General features: G+C 42.7%; 3 pseudogenes; all 3 read left to right on the top strand.

Moving 5' to 3' along the window:
• Positions 1 to 1,178: 1,178 nt before the first annotated feature.
• LOC134912530 (5S ribosomal RNA) lies at positions 1,179 to 1,297 on the top strand (annotated as a pseudogene).
• Positions 1,298 to 2,301: 1,004 nt separating this feature from the next.
• LOC134912308 (5S ribosomal RNA) lies at positions 2,302 to 2,420 on the top strand (annotated as a pseudogene).
• Positions 2,421 to 9,047: 6,627 nt separating this feature from the next.
• On the top strand, positions 9,048 to 9,166 carry LOC134912566 (5S ribosomal RNA; annotated as a pseudogene).
• The last annotated feature ends 10,259 nt before the right edge of the window (positions 9,167 to 19,425 follow it).

Raw genomic sequence — 19,425 nt, 5'->3', positions numbered from 1 at the left:
AGTGGTGAAGCGGAGAAGAGGGGACCGGTGAGCGGAGGCAAAAAGCGCTGAGACCGCAGGAATGGCTGAGGCGACTAGAGTCTAACATTACCTGAGAAGCCGGCCATCGCTGATGATATACCGCCGGACAGCCGCAGTTGGTGTGGTGCGTCAGAGGTGAGAGAGAGAGGCACAGGACTTGGCAGGGCACTGGAGCTCCGGGACAGAGGCCGAAAAAGCAGGCAGGTTGCAGCAGCCAAGAGTGGAGGAGGAGTCGGGGGAGTGCCGCTGCTGTGCAGGAGGTGTAAGTGTTAAAGACACACCTCTCCCACACCCACACCTCTGGTTATTCTTAATATAGCGCTATAGTATAAATAGGAGCAATAGACATAGCATCGAGGCAGATGAATTACAGACTCACCCCAGGGAATATTTGATAGATGCATTGTTTCTGTACCAGACAGATGTGGCCAGAGAGACTTTAGCATGTTCAATGTATCCTAGCTATAATAGAAACTGAGTGCATTAGCATATTGGAGCCCAGCTTAACGTGAACATATTAAGTGATTGCCTAAGTAACCGTCCTCTAGTATATGAGTACGCGAGACACTTTTCTTCAGCTTGCACTTTGTACCTCAATATGCAATAAAGAGGAGTAAGCTATAGGAGGGGAGATATAAATCCAGGTCACTTCTAAAGTGATTAATGACTAATGAGTCCGCGAACTGAAAAAAAAAGGTACTATGCCAGGATCGTAGTCATCTTTTTATTTAACCGGAGAGAGAGTGACCTGGGGCTTTGCAACTGAACTATCAAGATATTATTAGTAAGTCTCCACTGAAAATTATAAGACCGCAGGAGGAGGTGGACGGACACCATTGAGAGAGGGACAGTAGTACAGAGGAGGAGTAGTTGCTATAAAGGGGGAGTACCCTTGCCTCTTAGATTGCTTGCATCAAGCCAACAGGGTCAGAAACAGCGGAGCAGTCCTGTGAGCCCCAGTTACACCTACATTTAATTCAGTTAATCAGTTTATAGGACTTTTTTTTATACTACCAACACGATTCTCTTGATGTATTCCATTTTGAAACTTATTCATTTATTTACCAGTAGTTAGAAATAGAAGAGTTCTAAGAGGAACAGCAAAGCTCATAGTAGTAGTTAGAAGTAGAAGAGCTCTAACAGAAACCATGAAGCTCATCTACGGCCACACCACACAAGATGTGAGCAAGCTCATCTGATCTTGAAAGCTAAGCAGTGTTGGTCCTGCATAGTACTTGGATGGGAGACTACCTGGGAATATCTGGAGCTGTAGGTATATTTATACTATCAACACCATTCTTTTGATGTATTCCATTTTGACACTTATTCCTTTATGTTCCAGTAGTTAGATGTAGAAGAGTTCTACCAGAAACCACAATGTTCCACTACGTCCGCACAACCCTTGAAGTGAGAAATCTCATCTGATCCTGAAAGCTAAGCAGTGTTGCTGATGGTTAGTACTTGGCTGGGAAACAACCTTGGAATACCAGGTGCTGTGGGTATTTTTGTACTACCTACACCATTCTCCCAATGCATTTCATTTTGAAACATTCATTTATGTACCAGTAGTTAGAAGTAGAAGATCTCTAACAGAAACCACAGAACTCATCTACAGACACACCACACTGGATGTGAGCAATCTAATCTGGTCTTGGAAGCTCATCAGTGTTGGATCTGGGTAGTACTTGGATGGGAGACCACGTGATAAAAACAGATGAAACATGTTTTTTCATACTACCAACACCATTTTCTTGATGTTTTCCATTTTTAAACTTATTAATTTATGTAATTGTGTTTAGTAGTAGATGAGCTCTAACAGAAACCACAAAGCTCACCTACGTCCACACCACACTAGATGTGAGCAATCTCATCTGGTCTTGGAAACTAAGCAGTGTAGGTCCTATTTTAGTACTTGGATGGGAGACTACCTGGGAATACTTGGTCCTGTCTGTATATTTGTACTAACAACACTTTTCTCTTGATGTATTCCATTTTGATACTTATTCATTAATGTACCAGTAGTTAGAAGTAAAAAGCTCTACCACAAATGTCAAAGTTCATCCACAGCCACACCACAATGTCTATGAGCAATCTGATCTTAGAAGCTAAGCAGTGTTGAGCCTGGTTTGTATTTAGATGGTAGATAACCTGGGATTACCAGGTGCTGTAGATATTTTTATACTACCAACATTGTTCTATTAATGCATTTTATTTTGAAATTTATTCATTAATGTACCAGTAGTTAGAAGTAGTAGACCTCTTACAGAAACCACTAAGTTCATCTACAGCCACTCCACACTGGATTTGCCCAATTTCATACTATCTTGGAAGCTAAGCAGTGTTGTACCTGGTAAGTACTTGGATGGGAGACCTCCTGGGAGTACCAGGTACTGTCGATATATTTATATTACCAACACAGTAATCTTGATGCATTCCATTTTGAAACTTATACATTTACGTACCAGTAGTTAGAACTAGAAGAGCTTTAACAAAAACCACAAAGTTCATCTATAGCAACACCACGCTGCATGTGCCCTATCTGACCTAACAAGCTAAGCAGTGTAGGCCCTGGTTAATAATTGGGTAGGAGACCACCTGGGAATACCAGGTTCTGTAGATACTTTTTTTTTACTGCCATCACCATTCTCTTGATGCATTCCTTTTTGAAACTTATTCATTAATGTAACAGTAGTCAGAAGTAGAAGAGCTCTAACAGAAACCACTAAGCTCACCTACAGCCAAACCACACTGGAAAGATTTTGAATTTGACGGCAGATAAGAACCACTTGGCCCATCTTGTCTGCCCTTTTTTTAAACCATATTTTTAGCTCAATCCTTATTTGATCCTTATTTCTTTGTAAGGATATCCTTATGTGTATCCCATGCATGTTTAAATTGCTGTACTGTCTTAGCCTCTACCACCTCTGATGGGATGCTATTCCACTTCTCCACTACCCTTTCTGTGAAGTAATTTTTCTGCAAATTTCCCCTGAACCTCGCCCCTTCAGTCTCAGTGCATGTCCTCGTGTCTTATTGCTTCTTTTCATTTGGAGAATGTTTCCCTTCTGGACTTTGTTAAAACCCTTGATATATTTGAAATTTGCTATCATGTCTCCCCTTTCCCTTCTCTGCTCCAAACTATACATATTGAGATTTTTTAGTCTTTCTGGGTATGTATTGTGATGTAGGCCATGCTCCATTTTAGTTGCCCTTCTCTGTACAGTCTCTAATGTATTAATATCCTTTTGAAGATATGGCCTCCAGAATTGAACACAGTATTCGAGATGAGGCTGTACTAATGACCTATACAGTGGCCTTATTACTTCGTTCTTTCTGCTGTTGATTCCTCTCCCAATGCAGCCAAGCATCTGACTAGCCTTCCTCATTGCAGGTACATTGCTTACCTGCCTTTAAGTCACCTGAAGTAGTGACTCCTAGATACCTTTCCTCCTCAGTAGTTTCCAGTATAGTGCCATTAATACTATATTTAGCCTTTGGATTTTTGAGACCCAAGTGCATGATTTTTCTTTTTTTGGCATTAAACTGTAATTGCCACACTCTTAACCATTCCTCTAGTCTACCTAGATCCTCAATCATTTGTTTTACCCCACCTGGTGTGTCTGCCCTTTTGCATACCTTTGTGTCATCTGCAAAAAGGCATACTTTTCCTTTAATACCATTTGCAATGTCACCAATAAAGATATTAAAAAGCACTGGTCCAAGTACAGATCCCTGGGGTACTCCACTGGTAACATTTCCCTCCTGTGAATGCACTCCATTTACCACAACTCTGTTTTCTATCCTGCAACCAAGATCTTAACCATTCAACAATCCTAATATCCAATCCCAAGCTTCCAAGTTTATTTAGCAGTCTGCGATGTGGAACAGTGTCAAAAGTCTTACTAAAGTCTAGATAAGCTATATCCATGGCTCCACCTTTATCCATCACTTTAGTCCCACAGTCAAAAAAGTCAATAAGATTTGTTTGACATGGTCTCCCCCCAGTAAATCCATTCTGTTTGGGATCCTGTAAATTACTGGATTTGAGATAATCTACAACTTTTTCTTTTAAGAGTGTTTCTATCAATTTCCCTACTACTGATGTAAGACTTACTGGTCTGTAGTTGTTTGCCTCTTCCTTGCTTCCACTTTTGTGCAGTGGGACTACGTTTGCTCTTTTCCAGTCCTCTGGAATTACTCCTGAAGCTAATGACTGGTTGAATAATTCTGTCAATGGTGCTACCAGCACCTCTTTAAGTTCTTTTAGTATTCTTGGATGTATCCCATCTGGCCCCATAGATTTGTCCACTTTCAACTTTGAGAGTTCTGTTAGGACCGTCTCCTCTGTAAATGTACTTGTTTAATTTTCCTGAATATCCCTGCAACTTAACTGTGCCCCTTCCCCTTTCTTTCAGTAGTGAATACTGAGCAAAAATAATTATTAAGATGATCTGCTATTACATTGTCTCCCTCAACAAGACTCCCAGTCTCTGTCTTTAGGTTTATAATTCTGCCTTTTGTTTTTATTCTTTGGCTTATATACCTAAAAAAAAGTTTTGCCTCCTTTACCCACTGACTGGGCCATTTTCTCCTCAGCTTGTGCCTTTGCTCATCTTATTACTATCTTAATCTCCTTCTGTCTAACAACATATATATCTTTGTCTTCATTATTTTGTGTCTGCTTATATTTCCTAAAAGCCATCTTTCATTCACAATATTTGCTACTTCTTTCGCAAACCACACTGGCTTCCTTTTCCTTGTATTTTTCCTAACACTTTTGATACAAAGGTCTGTTGCCCTTAATACTGCACTTTTTAATGTTACCCAAAGTTCATATTATCTTGGAATCTAAGAAGTGTTGTGCCTGGTTAGTAACTGGATGGGAGACCTCCTGGGAGTACCAGGTACTGTCAATATTTTTATACTACCAACACAGTACTCTTGATGCATTCCATTTTGAAACTTATACATTTGCTTACCAGTAGTTAGAAGTAGAAGAGCTCTAACAAAAGCCACAAAGCTCATCTACTGCAACACCACGCTGCATGTGCCCAATCTGATCTAAGAAGCAAAGCAGTGTTGGGCCTGGTTATTAATTGGATGGAAGACCACCTGGGAATACCATGTGCTGTATATACATTTTTTACTACCAACACCTTTCTCTTGATGCATTCCTTTTTGAAACGTATTCATTTATATACCAGTAGTTAGAAGTAGACGAGTTTAACCAGAATCTTCAAAGATCATCGACAGACACAATGAATATGACCAATCTGATCTTGGAAGTGTTGACAGTGTTGATCCTGGTTAGTACTTGGATGGGAGACAACCTGGGAATTCCAAGTGGTATAGGTATTTTTGTACAACCAACACTGTTCTCTTGCTGCATTTCATTTTGAAACGTATTCAATTATGTACCAGTAGTTAGAAATAGAAGAGCTCTGACAGAAACCAAAAAGCTCATCTATGGCCACACCACACTAGATGTCGGCAATCTCATCTGATCTTGGAAGCTAAGCAGTGTTGGTCCTTGTTGGTACTTGGATGGGAGACCACATGGTAAAATGGGTTTGTTTTTATAATACCAACACCATTCTCTTAATGTATTCCATTTTGATACTTATTCATTTATGTACCAGTAGCTAGAAGAAGAGCTCTAACAGAAACCATGATGCTCATCTACAACCACACTATCTTCAAAGCTAAGCAGTGATGGTCTGATTACTACTTCGATGGGAGACATCCTGGGAGTGCAGGTACTGTAGGTGTTTTTATACTACCAACACCAATCTTTTGATGTGTTCCATTTTGAAACTTATTCATCTATCTACCAGTAGTTAGAAGTAGAAGAGCTCTAACAGAAACCACAAAGCTCAACTACAGTCACACCACACTGGATGTGACTAATCTCTGATTTTGGAAGCAAAGCATTGTTTGCCTGGTTAGTACTTGGATGGGAGACCAACTTGGAATTCCAGGTTCTGTAGGTATTTTTTTAATACAAGCAACGTTCTCTTAATGCATTCCATTTTGTACCTTATTCATTTATGTACCAGTAGTTAAAAGTAGAACAGCTCTAACAGAAACCACACAGCTCATCTACAGCCACACCATACTGGATGTGCCCAATTTTGTCTGATCTTGGAAGCATAGCAGTGTTTGCCCTGGTTAATACTTGAATGGGGGACCACCTTTGAATACCAGATACTGTAGGTATTTTTATACTACCAACACCATTCTATTGATGCATTCCATTTTAAAACTAGTTCATTTATGTACCAGTAGTTAGAAGTAGAAGAGCTCTACCAGAAAACAGAAAGGTCATCTAGAGCCACATCGCACTGAACTTGCCCAATCTCATCTGATCTTGGAAGCTAAGCAGTGTTACATCTGGATAGTACTTCGATAGGAGACATCCTGGGCTTTCCAGGTACTGTAGGTATTTTTATACTACCAACACGGTACTCTTGATGTATTGTATTTTGAAACTTATTCATTTATCTGCCAGTAGTTAGAAGTAGAAGAGCTCTACCAGAAACCACAAAGTTCATCTATAGCCACATCACACTGGACATGCCCAATCTTGTCTGATCTTGGCAGCTAAGCAGTGTTACATCTGGTTAGTACTTCGATAGGAGACCTCCTGGGCTTGCCAGGTACTGTAGGTATTTTTATACTACCTACACCATTCTATTGATGCATTCCATTTTGAAACTTGTTAATTTATGTACCAGTAGTTAGAAGAAGAAGCGCTCTACCAGAAAACAGAAAGGTAATCTAGAGCCACATCACACTGAACTTGTCAAATCTCATCTGATCTTGGAAGCTAAGCAGTGTTACATCTGGTTACTACTTCGATGGGAGACCTGCTGGGAGTGCCAGGTATTGTGGGCATTTTTATACTACCAACACTGTTCTCTTGATGCATTCCATTTTGAAACTTATTCATTTATGTACCAGTAGTTTTATGTAGAAGAGCTCTAACAGAAACCAGATACTTTGTCTATAACCAAATCAAACTGGACATTCCCAATCTGATCTGTCCTTGGAAGCTAAGCAGTTTTACGTCTGGTTAGTACTTTGATGGGAGAACTCCTGGGAGTGCAAAGTACTGTAGGTATTTTTATACTACCAACACGGTACTCTTGATGTATTCCATTTTGAAACTTATTCATTTATGTACCAGTAGTTAGAAGAAGAGCTCTAACAGGAACCACAAATCTCATCAACAGCCACACCACACTGGATGTGTTCAATCTCATCTGATCTTGAAAGCAAATCAGTGTTAGGCCTGGTTAGTACTTGGATGGTAGAACATCAAGCACTACCAAGAACTACCAGGTGCTATAGGTATTTTTTTTAATACCAACACCGTTCTCTCGATGAATTCCATTTTGAAACATATTTATTTATGAACCAGTTGTTACAATTAGAAGAGTTCTAATAGAAACCACAAAGCACATCTACAGACACACCATACTACAAATGACCAATGTCTTCTGATCTTGGAAGCTAAGCAGTGATGGGCCTGGTTAGTACTTGTATGGGAGACCACCCGTGAGTGCCAGGTACTGTAGGTATTTTTATACTACCAATACGGTTCTCTTGATGTATTCCATTTTGAAGCTATTTCATTTATGTACCAGTAGTTAGAAGTAGAAGAGCTCTAGCAGAAACCACAAAGCTCATCTACAGTCACTCTACACTGGTATGCCCAATCTCATACAATCTTGAAGGGTAAGAAGTGTTGGGCCTGGTTAGTACTTGGATGGCAGACCACCTGGTAATAGCAGGTGATATAGGTTTTTTTATATTACCAACACCATTCTCTTGATGTATTTTATTTTGAATCTTATTAATTTATGTAACAGTAGTTAGAAGTAGAAAAGCTCTAACAGAAACCACAAAGCTTATCTATGGCTACACCACACTAGATGTGAGCAATCTCATTTGATCTTGGAAAATAAGCAGTCTTGGTCCAGGTTAGCACTTGGATGGGAAACAACCCGGGAAAACCTTGTGCTGCAGGTATATTTATACTATCAAAACATTTCTCTTGATGTATTCCATTTTGACACTTATTAATTAATGTACCAGTTTTTAGAAGTAGAAGAGTTCTACCAGAAATTTCAAAGCTCATCCATAGCCACAGCACAATGGATATGACCAATCTGATCTTAGAAGCTACGCAGTGTTGGGCCTGGTCAGTACTTGGATGGAAGACCACCTGGAAATATCAGGTGCTGTAGGTTTTTTTAATACTACCAACACTGTTCTCTCTATGCATTTGATTTAGAAATGTATTCATTAATGTACCAGTAGTTAAAAGTAGAAGATCTCTACCAGAAACCATAAATGCTAATATACAACCACATTACACTGGGTATGCCCAATCTCATGTGATCTTGACAGCTAAGCAGTGTTGGGCCTGATTAGTACTTAGATCGGAGACCACCTGGGAATAACAGGTGCTTTAGGTATTTTTTTATTATATACACAGTTCTTTTGATGCATTTCATTTTGACATTTATTTATGTACCAGTAGTTAAAAGTAGAAGAGATAAACCATAAACCTCAAAACGCATTTAGAGCCATACCTCAATGGATATGACCTATCTGATCTTGAGAGCTAAGCAGTGTTGGGCCTGGTTAGTACTTGGATGGGAGACCACCTGGGAACACCTGGTGCTGTATTTATTTTTATATTACCAACACCGTTCTCTTGATGCATTCCATTTTGAAACTTATTCATTTACATACCAGTATTTAGAAACAGAAGAGCTCTGCTAGAAATCCTAACGCTCATCTACAGCCACAACACAATGGATATGACCAATCTGATATTGGAAGATAAACAGTGTTGGGCCTGGTTAGTACTTAGATGGCAGACAACCTGTGAATACCAGGTGCTGTAGGTATTTTTGTGCTACCAACATCATTCTCTTGATGTATTCCATTTTTGCAACTTATTCATTTATGTACCAGTAGTAAGAAAAAGAAGAGTTCTAACAGGAATAGCAAAGCTCATCTATGGCAACACCACACTGGATGTGAACAATCTCATCTGATCTTGAAAGCTAAGCGGTGTTGGTCCTGGTCAATACTTGGGTGGGAGACCACCTAGGCATACCTGGTGCTGTAGGTATTTTTATACTACCAACACAATTATCTTGATGTATTCCATTTTGACACTTTTTTATTAATGTACCAGTAGTTAGATGTAGAAGAGCTGTACCAGAAACTTCACCACTCCTCCACAGCCACACCACAATGGATATGACCAATCTGATCTTAGAAGCTAAGCAGTGATGGGCCATGGTAAGTACTTTGATGGGAGACCACCTGAGATTACCAGGTGCTGTAGGTATTTTTATACTACCAACACCGTTCTCTTGATGCATTTCATTTTGAAACGTATTCATTAATGTACCAGTAGTTAGAAGTAAAAAGCTCTAACAGAAACCACAAAACTCATGAACAGCCACGCCACATTGTATGTGCACAACCATGTCTTATATTTGAAGCTAATCAGTGTTATCCCTGGTTAGCACTCGGATGAGAGACAACTCGGTAATAGCAGGTGATATAGGTTTTATTTATACTACCATCACCATTCTGTTGATGTATTCCATTTTGACACTTATTCATTAATGTACCAGTAGTTAGAAGTTAAAGAGCTCTAACAGAAATGTAAAAGCTCATCTACAGCCACACCACAATGGATATGACCATTCTGAACTTAGAAGCTAAGCAGTGGTGGGCCTGGTTAGTACTTGGATGGGAGACCTCCTGGGAGTACCAAGTACTGTAGATACTATTATACTACAAACACAGTTCTCTTGATGCATTTCATTTTGAAACATACATTTACGTACCAGTAGTTAGAAGTAGAAGAGCTCTAATAGAATCCACAAGGCTCATCTATGGCAGCACGACACTGGATGTTCCCAATCTGTTCTTGGATGCTAAGCAGTGTTTGCCCTTGTTACTAATTGGATGGGAGAACACCTGGGATTACCAGGTGCTGTAGGTGATTTTATACTACAACACCATTCTCTTGATGTATTCCTTTTTGAAACGTATTCATTTATGTATCAATAGTTAGAAGTAGAAGAGCTCTAACAGAAACCACAATGCTCATCTACGGCCACACCAAACTGGATGTGAGTAATATCATCTGACCTTGGAAGCTTAGCAGTGTTGGGACTGGTTAGTACTTGGATGGGAGACGACCTGGGAATACCAGGTGCTTTCTGATTTTTTATACTATAAACACAGTTCTCTTTATGCATTCCATATTGACACTTATTTATTTATTTATTTATTTATTTATTTATGTACCAGTAGTTAGACGTGGAAGAGCTCTAACAGAAACCACAAAACTCAGCTACAGAAACACAACACTGGATGTGCCCAATCTGTTCTTGGCAGCTAATCAGTGTTGGACCTGGTTAAAAATTGGATGTAAAACCACCTGGGAATACCAGGTGCTGCAGGTATTTCTATACTACCAACACAGTACCCTAGATACATTTCATTGACAGCCACAGCATACTGGATTGGCCTAATCTCATCTGATCTTGGATGCTAAGCAGTCTTGGGCCTGGTTAGTACTTTGATGGGAGACAACCTGGAAATTCCAGGTGCTTTAGGATATTTTGTACTACCAACACCATTCTCTTGATACATTTCATTTTGAAACTTATTAATTTCCTAATTTATGTAAAAGTAGTTAGAAGTAGAAGAGCTCTAACAGAAACTACAAAGCTCATTGTCACGATCCGGGTATCTGGACGCCATTTCTTACCCATCAGATGCCTCCTAAGGCTGGCTCAGCGCTCCAGGACCGGATCCCATCTGTTATCCTGATGTTCACATTCCTGCATCCTCTCCTGTCTCCCTGAGACGCTGTCACAGTCACGCCATATTACATCTGGCATGGCGTCTCCCGCGGCCTCCGCCGCCGTCCCTGAGCTTCTGCATGCAGAGTGTCAGAGTGGCGATTACGTCAGCCGCGGCCTCCGCTGTGTCCGCGTGGTTGGATGTGCACTTGTCAGCCTGGCGTCGCCTGTCTCCAGTGGCCGGCGCCGCCATTACTGTTTTCATTACCACATGGATTACAAACCAAACTTCCCTCCAAGTGTCTGCATGGGCGCAGCCATCTTGGATTCTGTCAGCTGATCATTTCCTCCAATCTGTTGTCAGTATTGTTAATCTGCATAATTGCCAAGCCAATCCCTTCCTTGCTGCAGGTATAAATACACTGTACCTGAGCAAGGAAGGCGTCAGTGCTTTGGTTGTCAAACCTAGTTCCTGTTTGTCTCTCTCCTGTGATTGTCTTCCAGGTTCCAGCTCCTGTCTCAAGACTTCCAGCATAGAGACCCGCACCAGCATTCCACCTGCGGTGTAGCCTGACTCTCCAATCTATTGTGGATTCATCTGTTTCCAGCTACAACATTACCTGCTTCCAGCAGAGTACAGCTTCTCTTAAAGGGCCGGTGTCCTTTCTACACTTTACCACTCTCCACCGGTATTATTATTTCTCCGCTCTCAAGTTCTACATTTCAGCTCATATTTCATCGCTCCCAAGTTCATTTATTATTTAACTGGTTCCAGCCAGTATCCACTCCGTGCTAACAACAGTCTGGTTCCAGCCAGTATCCACAGCAGCCGTTTTATCTTCAGCAACCCAGCTTTTCCTGGAACACCAGCTGGTACAATCCTGGGTTATCTCCATTGCTACAGTCGGGCCTGGTAAGGACTTTCCATCTAGAAGATTATAAGAACTATCTCACACTACCAGTGCCCTGTGGCTCCTGCCATCCTGTAGTACCCAGGAACTGTATTTATTCTTTGCTGACTTTTACGTTTTCTTTTACTGCTGCTGTGTTGCGGAGTTGTCATAATAAACATCATTGACTTTTATCCAAGTTGTCGTGGTCACGCCTTCGGGCAGTTATTATTCATGTTACTTACATGTCCAGGGGTCTGATACAACCTCCCAGGTTCCGGTACATCTCAGCCCCTACAACTGAGGCTGCCTCCCGTCAGCTCAGGCCCTCAGTTGTGACAGTAAGCACTGACCTAATGAATCCAGCCGGAGACCAGGATCAAGCGGCCAGGCCGATGCAAGAACTGGCAGCCCGACTAGAACATCAGGAGGCTGCACAGGGCCACATCATCCGCTGTCTCCAGGATCTCTCTACTCGGCTGGATGGGATTCAGACAACTCTCCGTGGATCAGGCGCTTCTGGTGCGTCAACCACAGTGACTCCAGTTATAACCCCACCCACCTTACCCATTTCTGCTCCACGTCTTCATCTTCCAACGCCAGCAAAATTTGACGGATCTCCAAGATTCTGCAGGGGATTTCTCAACCAGTGTGAGATTCAGTTTGAGCTACAACCTGGCAATTTTCCTAGTGACCGTACAAAAATTGCCTACATTATTTCTCTTCTCAGTGGCTCAGCCCTTGATTGGGCATCACCGTTATGGGAGAGTTCCGACACCCTGCTATCTTCTTACACTGCATTCGTCTTAACATTCAGGCGCATCTACGACGAGCCAGGCCGGGTAACCTCAGCTTCATCCGAGATTCTCCGTTTACGCCAGGGGTCATGTACTGTAGGACAATATCTGATACAGTTCCAGATCCTGGCATCCGAACTGGCATGGAACGACGAGGCCCTGTATGCTGCATTCTGGCATGGCTTATCTGAGCGTATTAAAGATGAGTTAGCTACCAGAGACTTACCCTCTAAGTTAGATGAGCTAATCTCACTCTGCACGAAAGTTGATTTACGTTTCAGAGAGAGAGCAACTGAGCGTGGAAGATCATCTGCTCCAAAATCTTCTGCTCCTCCTCCTCGCCAACTGTCACCAACTAAAGATGAGCCCATGCAAATTGGCCGTTCCCGTTTAACTCCTGCTGAGCGTCGAAGACGTCTCTCCGAGTCTCTCTGTCTGTATTGTGCAGCTCCGTCTCACACCATTAATGCCTGTCCCAAACGTCCGGGAAACTCCAAATCCTAGCTCGCCAAGGAGAGGGCCGGCTAGGAGTAATGATCTCCTCTCCATCTCCTCAAGATTGTAATCTCCCAGTCTCGCTTCAAGTTGCTCAACGTTATCGGAACGTCATTGCCCTCCTTGATTCCGGAGCAGCTGGGAACTTTATTACCGAAGCCTATGTTAAACGGTGGTCCCTACCCACCGAGAGACTTCCTTCGTCCATTTCTTTAACTGCCGTGGATGGCAGCAAAATTTTTGATGCAGTTATTTCTTTAAGGACTCTACCAGTTCGTCTGAGAGTGGGAGTTCTTCATTCCGAACTTATTTCTTTTTTAGTGATTCCAAGAGCCACACATCCTGTGGTCCTGGGCCTTCCATGGCTCCGTCTTCACAATCCTACAATTGATTGGACGACTACGCAAATCCTGGCATGGGGTTCCTCCTGTGCTGAGACATGTTTGTTTAAAGTATTGCCTGTCTGTTCTTCCTCCCCCAGGTCGTCTGATGTTCCACCTCCTCCATATCAAGATTTCACGGATGTGTTCAGTAAAGCTTCTGCTGATATCCTTCCTCCTCATAGAGAATGGGACTGCCCGATTGATCTCGTTCCAGGGAAGGTTCCACCTCGAGGCCGAACTTATCCGTTGTCTCTGCCTGAGACGCATTCTATGGAGGAATATATTAAAGAGAACCTAGCAAAGGGGTTCATTCGACCTTCTTCTTCTCCAGCCGGCGCAGGCTTCTTTTTTGTAAAAAAGAAAGATGGTGGTCTGCGGCCGTGCATCGACTACAGAGGTTTGAACGACATTACCATCAAGAACCGTTATCCTTTACCCCTGATTACTGAGCTCTTTGACAGAGTTAGCGGAGCTACCATCTTTACAAAGCTGGACTTGAGAGGTGCATACAATCTCATCCGGATCCGTGAGGGTGACGAGTGGAAGACCGCCTTTAACACCCGTGACGGACATTATGAGTACCTCGTCATGCCCTTCGGATTGAGCAATGCTCCAGCTGTCTTCCAGCATTTTGTCAATGAGATCTCCAGAGACATTCTATACCGTCATGTCGTGGTCTATCTAGACGATATCCTCATTTTTGCCAACGATTTAGAGGAACATCGTTTTTGGGTTAAAGAGGTTCTGTCCCGTCTCCGTGTCAATCATCTCTATTGCAAATTAGAGAAATGCGTCTTTGAAGTCAAGTCCATTCCGTTTCTAGGGTACATCGTGTCCGGTTCCGGACTAGAGATGGATCCTGAGAAACTACAAGCAATCCAAAATTGGCCGGTACCCTTAACCCTCAAAGGGGTCCAGAGGTTCTTAGGGTTCGCCAACTATTACCGAAAGTTTATACGAGACTTTTCCACCATTGTGGCGCCTATTACTGCTTTCACTAAGAAGGGTGCTAACCCGTCCAAGTGGTCTGAAGAAGCCATGCAAGCATTTCATCTTTTAAAACAAAGGTTCATCTCTGCGCCTGTTCTGAAACAGCCTGACATCGACTCTCCTTTCATCTTAGAGGTGGATGCCTCCTCCGTTGGAGTAGGAGCGGTGTTATCTCAGAGGGCTAAAGATGGCCATTTACACCCTTGCAGTTTCTTCTCCCGGAAGTTCTCCCCAGCTGAGCGCAACTATGCCATTGGCGACCAGGAGTTGCTAGCCATCAAGCTCGCTCTAGAAGAGTGGAGGTATCTGTTGGAGGGAGCTTCTCATTCAATCACCATACTTACAGACCACAAGAACCTTTTATATCTGAAAGGCGCCCAATGTCTCAACCCTCGTCAGGCCAGATGGGCACTTTTCTTTTCCAGGTTCGACTTTAAACTCCAGTTCTGTCCGGGCTCTCAGAATCGCAAGGCCGATGCCCTTTCCCGCTCATGGGAGCAAGAAAATGAGTCAGAGTCTTCAGACAAGCATCCTATTATAAATCCGTTGGCATTCTCCACGGTAGGGATGGACTCTACGCCCCCATCAGGGAAAAGTTTTGTGAAACCGATGCTAAGGAAGAAGCTCATGCATTGGGCCCATGCTTCCCGTTTTGCCGGACATACAGGTATCCAAAAAACCCTGGAGTTTATCTCTAGGTCCTATTGGTGGCCAACTCTGAAAAAGGACGTCTTGGAGTTTATTGCATCTTGCCCAAAGTGTGCTCAACATAAGGTATCCCGCCAGTCGCCTGCGGGGCAACTGGTTCCACTATCTGTTCCCCGTCGACCTTGGACCCATTTGTCGATGGATTTTATTACAGATTTACCCATGTGCAACAAGTTCAATACCATCTGGGTGATAGTTGACCGGTTCACCAAGATGGCACACTTCATTCCTCTCACCGGTTTTCCGTCAGCTTCCAAGTTGGCTCAAGTATTCATACAAGAGATCTTCCGACTCCACGGTCTTCCTGAAGAAATTATCTCAGATCGAGGAGTTCAATTCACAGCCAAATTCTGGCGAAGTTTATGTCAAGTCCTCCAAGTCAAGCTAAAGTTTTCCACGGCTTACCATCCTCAGACCAATGGTCAAACCGAGAGGGTGAATCAGGACTTGGAGGCCTTCCTCCGCATCTATGTGTCCTCCTCTCAAGATGACTGGGTTCAATTACTTCCCTGGGCCGAGTTCTGTCATAACAACCAGTATCATTCTTCATCTGCTTCAACACCATTCTTCACTAACTTTGGATTCCACCCTAAAGTCCCTGAGTTCCAACCGCTTCCAGCAACTTCTGTTCCCGCAGTGGATATCACCTTGCATCAGTTTGCCAATATCTGGAAGAGCGTACGATCAGCTCTGCTCAAGGCATCGTTCAGGTACAAGAAGTTTGCGGATAAGAAGCGTCGAGCAGTTCCTGCTCTCAAGGTGGGTGATCGGGTATGGTTATCCACGAAGAATTTGAGGTTAAGAGTTCCCAGTATGAAGTTTGCACCTCGCTATATCGGTCCTTTCAAGATTGAACAAGTCATCAATCCTGTTGCTTACAGACTTCAGTTGCCTCCCTTCTTAAAAATACCCAGGACATTCCATGTTTCCCTGTTGAAACCGCTGATCTTGAATCGGTTTCATTCCTCACTTCCTCCAACTCCGAAAGTCCAAACTCAACGAGGCGTTGAGTATGAAGTAGCCAAGATCCTGGACTCACGTCACCGTTACGGTCAACTACAATATCTTATTGACTGGAAGGGTTATGGCCCTGAGGAACGTTCATGGACCAATGCTTCTGATGTCCATGCTCCTGCCTTGGTTCGGAGATTCCATTCCAAGTTTCCTCAAAAGCCAAAGAAGTGTCCTGGGGCCACTCCTAAAGGGGGGGGGTGCTGTCACGATCCGGGTATCTGGACGCCATTTCTTACCCATCAGATGCCTCCTAAGGCTGGCTCAGCGCTCCAGGACCGGATCCCATCTGTTATCCTGATGTTCACATTCCTGCATCCTCTCCTGTCTCCCTGAGACGCTGTCACAGTCACGCCATATTACATCTGGCATGGCGTCTCCCGCGGCCTCCGCCGCCGTCCCTGAGCTTCTGCATGCAGAGTGTCAGGGTGGCGATTACGTCAGCCGCGGCCTCCGCTGTGTCCGCGTGGTTGGATGTGCACTTGTCAGCCTGGTGTCGCCTGTCTCCAGTGGCCGGCGCCGCCATTACTGTTTTCATTACCACATGGATTACAAACCAAACTTCCCTCCAAGTGTCTGCATGGGCGCAGCCATCTTGGATTCTGTCAGCTGATCATTTCCTCCAATCTGTTGTCAGTATTGTTAATCTGCATAATTGCCAAGCCAATCCCTTCCTTGCTGCAGGTATAAATACACTGTGCCTGAGCAAGGAAGGCGTCAGTGCTTTGGTTGTCAAACCTAGTTCCTGTTTGTCTCTCTCCTGTGATTGTCTTCCAGGTTCCAGCTCCTGTCTCAAGACTTCCACCATAGAGACCCGCACCAGCATTCCACCTGCGGTGTAGCCTGACTCTCCAATCCATTGTGGATTCATCTGTTTCCAGCTACAACATTACCTGCTTCCAGCAGAGTACAGCTTCTCTTAAAGGGCCGGTGTCCTTTCTACACTTTACCACTCTCCACCGGTATTATTATTTCTCCGCTCTCAAGTTCTACATTTCAGTTCATATTTCATCGCTCCCAAGTTCATTTATTATTTAACTGGTTCAAGCCAGTATCCACTCCGTGCTAACAACAGTCTGGTTCCAGCCAGTATCCACAGCAGCCATTTTATCTTCAGCAACCCAGCTTTTCCTGGAACACCAGCTGGTACAATCCTGGGTTATCTCCATTGCTACAGTCGGGCCTGGTAAGGACTTTCCATCTAGAAGATTATAAGAACTATCTCACACTACCAGTGCCCTTTGGCTCCTGCCATCCTGTAGTACCCAGGAACTGTATTTATTCTTTGCTGACTTTTACGTTTTCTTTTACTGCTGCTGTGTTGCGGAGTTGTCATAATAAACATCATTGACTTTTATCCAAGTTGTCGTGGTCACGCCTTCGGGCAGTTATTATTCATGTTACTTACATGTCCAGGGGTCTGATACAACCTCCCAGGTTCCGGTACATCTCAGCCCCTACAACTGAGGCTGCCTCCCGTCAGCTCAGTCCCTCAGTTGTGACACTCATCTACAGTCACAACATACAGGTATGCCCAATCTCATATAATCTTGAAAGATAAGAAGTGTTGGGCCTGGTTAGTACTTGGATGGGAGTCCACCTGGGAATAGTAGGTGATATAGGTATTTTTATACTACAACACTATTCTCTTGATGTATTCCTTTTTGAAACGTATTCATTTATAAACCAATAGTTAGAAGAGCTCTAACAGACAACACAACACTCATCTATGGTCACACCAAACTGGATGTGAGTAATATCATCTGATCTTGGAAGCTAAGCAGTCTTGGTCCAGTTACTACATGGATGAGAGACCACATGGGAATAATAGGTGATATAGGTATTTTTATACTAACAACACCATTCTCTTGATGTATTCCACTTTGAAACATATTCATTTATGTACCAATTGTTAGAAGTAGAAGAGCTTTATCAGAAACTTCAAAGCTCATCCACAGCCACACCACAATGGAAATAACCAATCTGATCTTGGAAGCTAAACAGTGTTGGGACTGGTTAGTAATTGGATGATATACCACCTGGCACTAGCAGATGATATAGGTATTTTTATACTACCAACACTGTTCTCTTGATGTATTCCATTTTGAATCTTTTTCATTTATGTACCAGTAGTTAGAAATAGAAGAGCTCTTATAGAAACCACAAAGCTCATCCACAGCCACAGCACAGTGGATTAGACCAATCTGATCTTGAACGCTAAGCAGTGTTGGGCCTGGTTAGTACTTGGATGGGAAAAAACCTGGGAGTACCAGGTGCTGTATGATTTTTTGTACTACCAACACCGTTCTCTTGATACATTTAATTTTGAAACTTATTCATTTATGTACCAGTAGTTAGAAGTAGAAGAGCTCTAGTAGAAACCGCAAAGCTCATCTACAGCCACTCCACACTGGTATGCCCAATCTCATACAATCTTGAAAGGTAAGAAGTGTTGGGCCTGGTTAGTACTTGGATGGGAGACCACCTGGTAATAGCAGGTGATATAGTTTTTTTTTTTATATTACCAACACCATTCTCTTGATGTATTTTATTTTGAATCTTATTCATTTATGTAACAGTAGAAAGAAGTTGAAAAGCTCTAACTGAAACCACAAAGCTTATCTATGGCTACACCACACTTGATGTGAGCAATCTCATTTGATCTTGGAAAATAAGCAGTCTTGGTCCAGGTTAGCACTTGGATGGGAAACAACCCGGGAAAAACTTGTGCTGCAGGTATGTTTACACTGTCAAAACATTTCTCTTGATGTATTCCATTTTGACACTTATTAATTAATGTACCAGTTTCTAGAAGTAGAAGAGTTCTACCAGAAATGTCAAAGCTCATCCACAGCCACAGCACAATGGATATGACCAATCTGATCTTAGAAGCTACGCAGTTTGGGCCTGGTCAGTACTTGGATGGAAGACCACCTGGAAATATCATGTGCTGTAGGTTTTTTTAATACTACCAACACCGTTCTCACGATGCATTTGATTTTGAAATGTATTCATTAATGTACCAGTAGTTAAAAGTAAAAGATCTCTACCAGAAACCATAAATGCTCATATACAGCCACAACACACTGGGTATGCCCAATCTCATGTGATCTTGACAGCTAAGCAGTGTTGGGCCTGGTTAGTACTTAGATCGGAGACCACCTGGGAATAACAGGTGCTTTAGTATTTTTTTATTATATACACAGTTCTTTTGATGCATTCCATTTTGTCATTTATTTAAGTACCAGTAGTTAAAAGTAGAAGAGCTAAACCATAAACCTCAAAACTC

Source organism: Pseudophryne corroboree, chromosome 4 (assembly GCF_028390025.1).
Source record: "Pseudophryne corroboree isolate aPseCor3 chromosome 4, aPseCor3.hap2, whole genome shotgun sequence".
NCBI lineage: Eukaryota > Metazoa > Chordata > Amphibia > Anura > Myobatrachidae > Pseudophryne > Pseudophryne corroboree.
This window is presented reverse-complemented; position numbering and strand designations above follow the sequence as displayed.